Below are 7,890 nucleotides of genomic sequence, written 5' to 3' on the forward strand. Positions count from 1 at the left end.
CCTCACCCCAATCCCAATCCCAATCCCAATCCCAGTGACCCCAGACTGCAATCCCCTCACCCCAATCCCAATCCCAGTGACCCCAGACTGCAATCCCCTCACCCCAATCCCAATCCCAGTGACCCCAGACTGCAATCCCCTCCCCCCAATCCCAATCCCAGTGACCCCAGACTGCAATCCCCTCACCCCAATCCCAATCCCAGTGACCCCAGACTGCAATCCCCTCCCCCCAATCCCAGTGACCCCAGACTGCAATCCCCTCCCCCCAATCCCAGTGACCCCAGACTGCAATCCCCTCCCCCCAATCCCAATCCCAGTGACCCCAGACTGCAATCCCCTCACCCCAATCCCAATCCCAGTGACCCCAGACTGCAATCCCCTCCCCCCAATCCCAGTGACCCCAGACTGCAATCCCCTCCCCCCAATCCCAGTGACCCCAGACTGCAATCCCCTCACCCCAATCCCAGTGACCCCAGACTGCAATCCCCTCACCCCAATCCCAATCCCAGTGACCCCAGACTGCAATCCCCTCCCCCCAATCGCAATCCCAGTGACCCCAGACTGCAATCCCCCCAATCCCAATCCCAGTGACCCCAGACTGCAATCCCCTCCCCCCAATCCCAATCCCAGTGACCCCAGACTGCAATCCCCTCCCCCCAATCCCAGTGACCCCAGACTGCAATCCCCTCCCCCCAACCCCAATCCCAGTGACCCCAGACTGCAATCCCCTCCCCCCAATCCCAATCCCAGTGACCCCAGACTGCAATCCCCTCACCCCAATCCCAATCCCAGTGACCCCAGACTGCAATCCCCTCACCCCAATCCCAATCCCAGTGACCCCAGACTGCAATCCCCTCCCCCCAATCCCAGTGACCCCAGACTGCAATCCCCTCACCCCAATCCCAATCCCAGTGACCCCAGACTGCAATCCCCTCACCCAATCCCAGTGACCCCAGACTGCAATCCCCTCCCCCCAATCCCAGTGACCCCAGACTGCAATCCCCTCCCCCCAATCCCAGTGACCCCAGACTGCAATCCCCTCACCCCAATCCCAGTGACCCCAGACTGCAATCCCCTCCCCCCAATCCCAATCCCAGTGACCCCAGAGTGCAATCCCCTCACCCCAATCCCAGTGACCCCAGACTGCAATCCCCTCACCCCAATCCCAATCCCAGTGACCCCAGAGTGCAATCCCCTCACCCCAATCCCAGTGACCCCAGACTGCAATCCCCTCACCCCAATCCCAATGACCCCAGACTGCAATCCGCTCCCCCCAATCCCAGTGACCCCAGACTGCAATCCCCTCACCCCAATCCCAGTGACCCCAGACTGCAATCCCTTCACCCCAATCCCAGTGACCCCAGACTGCAATCCCCCCAATCCCAATCCCAGTGACCCCAGACTGCAATCCCCTCCCCCCAATCCCAGTGACCCCAGACTGCAATCCCCTCCCCCCAACCCCAATCCCAGTGACCCCAGACTGCAATCCCCTCCCCCCAATCCCAATCCCAGTGACCCCAGACTGCAATCCCCTCCCCCCAACCCCAATCCCAGTGACCCCAGACGGCAATCCCCTCACCCCAATCCCAATCCCAGTGACCCCAGACTGCAATCCCCTCACCCCAATCCCAATGACCCCAGACTGCAATCCCCTCACCCCAATCCCAATCCCAGTGACCCCAGACTGCAATCCCCTCCCCCCAATCCCAGTGACCCCAGACTGCAATCCCCTCACCCCAATCCCAATCCCAGTGACCCCAGACTGCAATCCCCTCCCCCCAATCCCAGTGACCCCAGACTGCAATCCCCTCCCCCCAATCCCAGTGACCCCAGACTGCAATCCCCTCACCCAATCCCAGTGACCCCAGACTGCAATCCCCTCCCCCCAATCCCAGTGACCCCAGACTGCAATCCCCTCCCCCCAATCCCAGTGACCCCAGACTGCAATCCCCTCCCCCCAATCCCAGTGACCCCAGACTGCAATCCCCTCCCCCCAATCCCAGTGACCCCAGACTGCAATCCCCTCACCCCAATCCCAGTGACCCCAGACTGCAATCCCCTCACCCCAATCCCAATCCCAGTGACCCCAGACTGCAATCCCCTCACCCCAATCCCAATGACCCCAGACTGCAATCCCCTCACCCCAATCCCAATCCCAGTGACCCCAGACTGCAATCCCCTCACCCCAATCCCAATGACCCCAGACTGCAATCCGCTCCCCCCAATCCCAATCCCAGTGACCGCAGACTGCAATCCCCTCCCCCCAATCCCAGTGACCCCAGACTGCAATCCCCTCACCCCAATCCCAGTGACCCCAGACTGCAATCCCTTCACCCCAATCCCAATCCCAGTGACCCCAGACTGCAATCCCCTCCCCCCAATCGCAATCCCAGTGACCCCAGACTGCAATCCCCTCACCCCAATCCCTGTGACCCCAGACTGCAATCCCCTCCCCCCAATCCCAATCCTCCCAATTAGGAGAGAATTAGGAAGCATAGGTTGGACTAGGAGATTACAGGGGCTGGGAACGTCCGAAATGTGGAGCTTTTTCAAGGAGCAGCTACTGTGAGTCCGTGATAGGTATGTCCCTGTCAGGCAAGGAGGAATTGGTAGGGCTAGGGAACCGTGGTGCACAAAAAAAGTTGATGGTTAAAAAGAAAAAGGAGGCTTATGTTCGGATGAGACTTGAGGGCTCGGGTAGTGCACTAGAAAACTTTAGATTGGCTAGGAGGGAGTTGAAGAGTGAGTTAAGAAGGGCTAAAAGAGGACATGAGAAGACTCTGGCTGATAGGATTAAGGAGAATCCTAAGGTGTTCTATAGGTATGTCAAGAATAGAAGGTTGGTTAGGGCAAGATTAGGGCCAGTTATAGACAACAGAGAGAAGTTATGTGTGGAACCGGAAGAGATTGGAGAGGCATTGAACGAATATTTCTCTTCGGCGTTCACGCAGGGGGACAAGGATATAGCTGAGGAGGACACTGGGTTGCAGGGGAGTAGAATAGACAGTATTACAGTTGATAAGGAGGATGTGCTGGATATTCTTGAGGGTTTGAAAATAGATAAGTCCCCTGGTCTGGATGGGATTTACCCTAGGATTCTCTGGGAGGCAAGAGAAGTGATTGCAGAGCCTCTGGCTCTGATCTTCAGGTCGTCGTTGGCCTCTGGTATAGTACCGGAAGATTGGAGGTTAGCGAATGTTGTCCCATTGTTTAAGAAGGGGAACAGAGACTTCCTCGGGAATTATAGACCGGTGAGTCTCACTTCTGTTGTGGGCAAGGTTTTAGAAAAAATTATTAGGGATAGGATTTATAGTTATTTGGAGAGTAATGAATTGATTGGAGATAGTCAGCATGGTTTTGTAGCGGGTAGGTCATGCCTTACTAACCTTATTGAGTTTTTTGAGAAAGTGACCAAAGAGGTGGATGGGGGTAAGGCAGTTGACATGGTATATATGGATTTTAGTAAGGCGTTTGATAAGGTTCACCATGGTAGGCTTCTGCAGAAAATGCAGATGTATGGGATTGAGGGTAATCTAGGAAATTGGATCAGGAATTGGCTAGCAGATAGGAGACAGAGGGTGGTGGTTGATGCTAAATATTTGTCATGGAGTTCGGTTACGAGTGGTGTGCCTCAGGGATCTGTTTTGGGGCCACTGCTGTTTGTAATTTTTATTAATGATCTGGATGAAGGTATAGTTGGGTGGATTAGTAAATTTGCTGATGACACCAAAGTCGGAGGTGTGGTAGATAGTGAGGAAGGGTGTCATAGTTTGCAGGAAGACTTGGACAGGTTGCAGCGCTGGGCCGAGAGGTGGCAGATGGAGTTTAATGCGGAGAAGTGTGAGGTAATTCACTTTGGTAGGAATAACAGATGCGTTGAGTATAGGGCTAACGGGAGGACTTTGAATAGTGTGGATGAACAGAGGGATCTAGGTGTATGTGTACATAGATTCCTGAAAGTTGGGAATCAAGTAGATAGGGTTGTTAAGAAGGCATACGGTGTCTTGGCGTTCATTGGTAGGGGGATTGAATTTAGGAGTCGCAGCGTCATGTTGCAACTGTACACAACTCTGGTGCGGCCGCACTTGGAGTACTGTGTGCAGTTTGGATGTGGAGGCTTTGGAGAGGGTGCAGAGGAGGTTTACCAGGATGTTGCCTGGTATGGAGGGGAGGTCATATGAGGAGAGACTGAGGGATTTGGGGTTGTTTTCGCTGGAGAGAAGGCGACTAAGAGGGGATCTTATTGAAACATATAAGATGATTAGAGGTTTAGATAGGGTGGACAGTGATAGCCTTTTTCCTCGGATGGAGAAAGCTAGCACGAGGGGGCATGGCTTTAAATTAAGGGGGGGTAGTTATAGGACGGATGTCAGGGGTAGGTTCTTTACCCAGAGGGTGGTGAGGGATTGGAATGCCCTGCCTGCTGCGGTTGTAAATGCGCCTAGTTTGGGGGCGTTTAAGAGATCCATGGATAGGTTTATGGACAAAGGGATTGGTTTACAATGAATAGTGGGTCATTGTTTTTTAACTGGTCGGCGCAACATCGTGGGCCGAAGGGCCTGTTCTGCGCTGTAGTGTTCTATGTACCCCAATCCCAATGACCCCAGACTGCAATCCCCTCACCCCAATCCCAATGACCCCAGACTGCAATCCCCTCACCGCAATCCCAATCCCAGTGACCCCAGACTGCAATCCCCTCACCCCAATCCCAATCCCAGTGACCCCAGACTGCAATCCCCTCACCCCAATCCCAATGACCCCAGACTGCAATCCCCTCACCGCAATCCCAGTGACCCCAGACTGCAATCCCCTCACCGCAATCCCAATCCCAGTGACCCCAGACTGCAATCCCCTCACCCCAATCCCAATGACCCCAGACTGCAATCCCCTCACCGCAATCCCAGTGACCCCAGACTGCAATCCCCTCACCGCAATCCCAGTGACCCCAGACTGCAATCCCCTCACCGCAATCCCAGTGACCCCAGAGTGCAATCCCCTCACCCCAATCCCAATGACCCCAGACTGCAATCCCCTCACCCCAATCCCAATCTCACTGAACCCAGACTGCAATCCCCTCACCCCAACCCCACTGAATCCAGACCGCAATCCCCTCACCCCAACCCCACTGAATCCAGACCGCAATCCCCTCACCCCAATCCCACTGAACCCAGACTACAATCCTTCCCCCCCCCCCCCCGCCCCACACAGCCTTATCCAATCCCAGTGACACTGAACCCAACCCTTCCCCCACAGCCTTAAGCACCCAGCTCTCACCAACCTCTCACCAGTCCCAGGGACAATAAACCAGACTGCAATCCCCTCACCCCACACAGCAACTCACCCCAGCCTCAGCAACACTGAACCCAGATCACCAACCTCTCACCAGTCCCAGTGAAACCTGACTGCAATCCTCTCATCCCAGTCACACTGAACCATGATGTGGAGATGCTGGCATTGGACTGGGGTGGGCATAGTAAGAAGTCTCACAACACCAGGTTAAAGTCCAACAGGTTTATTTGGTATTACAAGCTTTCGAAGTGCTTCTCCTTCATCAACGCTCAAATCAAACTACTATTCTTTCTCCCACATTCAGCCTCAAACACCCAACACTGCAACTGAGTGTTCCTCACTTCTTACAACTCTATTCTCAGTCTAACCTCCAATTTTATTCTGTCACCTGTTTAATGAACAAGCATTAAGTTTTTTAGTAAACTTGGATTGATATGCCTCCTACGATTTTTCCAAATTGCCATGCAAGGGATAATTTAAAAATCCAATAATGAAGTTTAGGAACATTAGAAACAGAAGTAAGCAAATTCAGCTCTTCAAGCCTGCTCCACCATTTAATCAGATCAGATCTTAGAATCCTTACAGTACAGGAAGCCATTTGGCCCATTGAGTCTGTACCGACCACAATCCCACCTAGACCATATTCCCATCACCCTTGTTTACCCTGACATTAAGGTCAATTTATCAATGCCAATCAACCTAACCTGCACATCTTTGGAGTGTGGGAGGAAACCCATGCATACACAAGAACAAGCAGACTCCAAAGTGGTGGCCCAAGACTGGAATTGAACACGGGTCACTAGTGTTGGAAGGCAGCAGTGCTAACCACTGTGCCACCATGCCGCCCAGATCTCTCTTCTAGTCACAAATCCACCTCACCCAATTGTTCCTGATATCCTTTTAATTAGAAAATTATTTAATGACTGCAATAAGAGTTGTCTGCCAGCCACAATTCCTTACAGAGGCAGCATGTATTAATCTTCAAGTTCATGGCCATGTTTTAGATTCTAAGTTCAAGCATTTAAACTTAGTTCTCTTAAATGAACACATATTTAAAAATGGTGACATTTGGTTGGTTCTCCCACACGACTCCCAGTAAACAGGCTTCACACCAGTTCTCAGGTTTCTCCCAATAAATGTTTGGTCCTGAGTTCTTGGAACAAAATTCCTGCTTTCCCAATTTTCAAAAAGAGCAGCTGTCCACTTGCAATCTAGAAACAAGCATGCTTAAACTGAAAACTGGTATAGTGAATAGCAAGAAACTGAGCAATGTTTATTTACAAAAATCAGATATTTTCATGTGAAATTTTCCATCATTCTTCCTCATTGGCATGCCAACTTTGTTGCAACATAATTTGCAAAAATTCAGTACCGAAAAATGTGACATGCTATCATAGCTTTTCATCTTGCCTTCATCAGGTCATGTGGAAATCCCAGTGTTGAACTGGAGTAGAGTAAAAAGTCTCACCTGAAGGAGCAACACTCTGAAAGCTCATGATTCCAAATAAACCTGGTGGACTTTAAACTGGTGCTGAAAGACTTCTTACTGTACTGATCAGGACAGATGCAAGAATGCCAAATTTCAAAGGAAACAACAATTTATATTGCATTAAAAAAGGATTAGACATATTCTTGGCAAAACAGGCAATAATGACTATTAGATGTGATTCTGTGATTGGGCAACTGATATGCTAAGAATTACATTAATTTAAGATTACAGTCAGGTTCACAACGTAACTCACATTTACTGGAAGTTACATGTATTCGCATCCAGAGATTTGTCCTCTACAGGCACAATGAATATGTCCAACATTGTACATTTTCTGAAAAAACAAGAGCATGGAGGAACGATTCCTTGGTACATTCACTGTGGCAACATTCAGAGCTGACTTGCCAACCAATCAACACCCTGTTTTCTCATGCAGTAAAATGGTTTCCTTTAAAAATTGGCTTTCATGCATCCATCCTAATGAGTGCAAGGCAAAAAACTTCAAAAGCATTACCCTTTTTTCCACAATACTCTGGACTACTGACCAACTATTTCTACAAATTCCCACAACCAGTCTGTACTGTTCAACTGCCTTTACAACAAATTACAAGCTAAAATTTCCTTAATTTTTGGTAGCTGCTCTAATCTCAACTCCCTTGTCACTGGTTCAATTTTCTTCCCAGAACACTTGTTCAGATTATGGTATCCTTTGTGAGCTGCAGCAGAGCTACATATCACATGTAACACCATTGCTATTAACCTTCAACTTCCCAACGCCGTAGGCCACTGACACAAACACTTCATGCTTAACATTTATTTTGCCATTGCTGTTAGTTTCCCCATGAACTCCCAACGTTTAAACCACATTGAGTCACGTCTGACTGTGCCTCATAAACATTGAATTTATAATTAAAAATTATATTTCCTCTTAGATGATCAGAGGTCAACATCAGATAGTTAACATCTTTTCCCAAAGGTAGGAGAGTCTAACACTAGAGAGCACAGGTTCAAAGGTGAGAGTGGAGATATATGAAAGGGCCCAGGAGGGCAATGTTTTCCACACAGAGGGTGGTGAGTGTTTGGAATGAGCTGCCAGAAGTACTGGTAGAGGC

Source organism: Carcharhinus amblyrhynchos, chromosome 12, assembly GCF_965287045.1.
Source record: "Carcharhinus amblyrhynchos chromosome 12, sCarAmb.v2.hapA, whole genome shotgun sequence".
In the NCBI taxonomy this organism is placed as follows: Eukaryota; Metazoa; Chordata; class Chondrichthyes; order Carcharhiniformes; family Carcharhinidae; genus Carcharhinus; species Carcharhinus amblyrhynchos.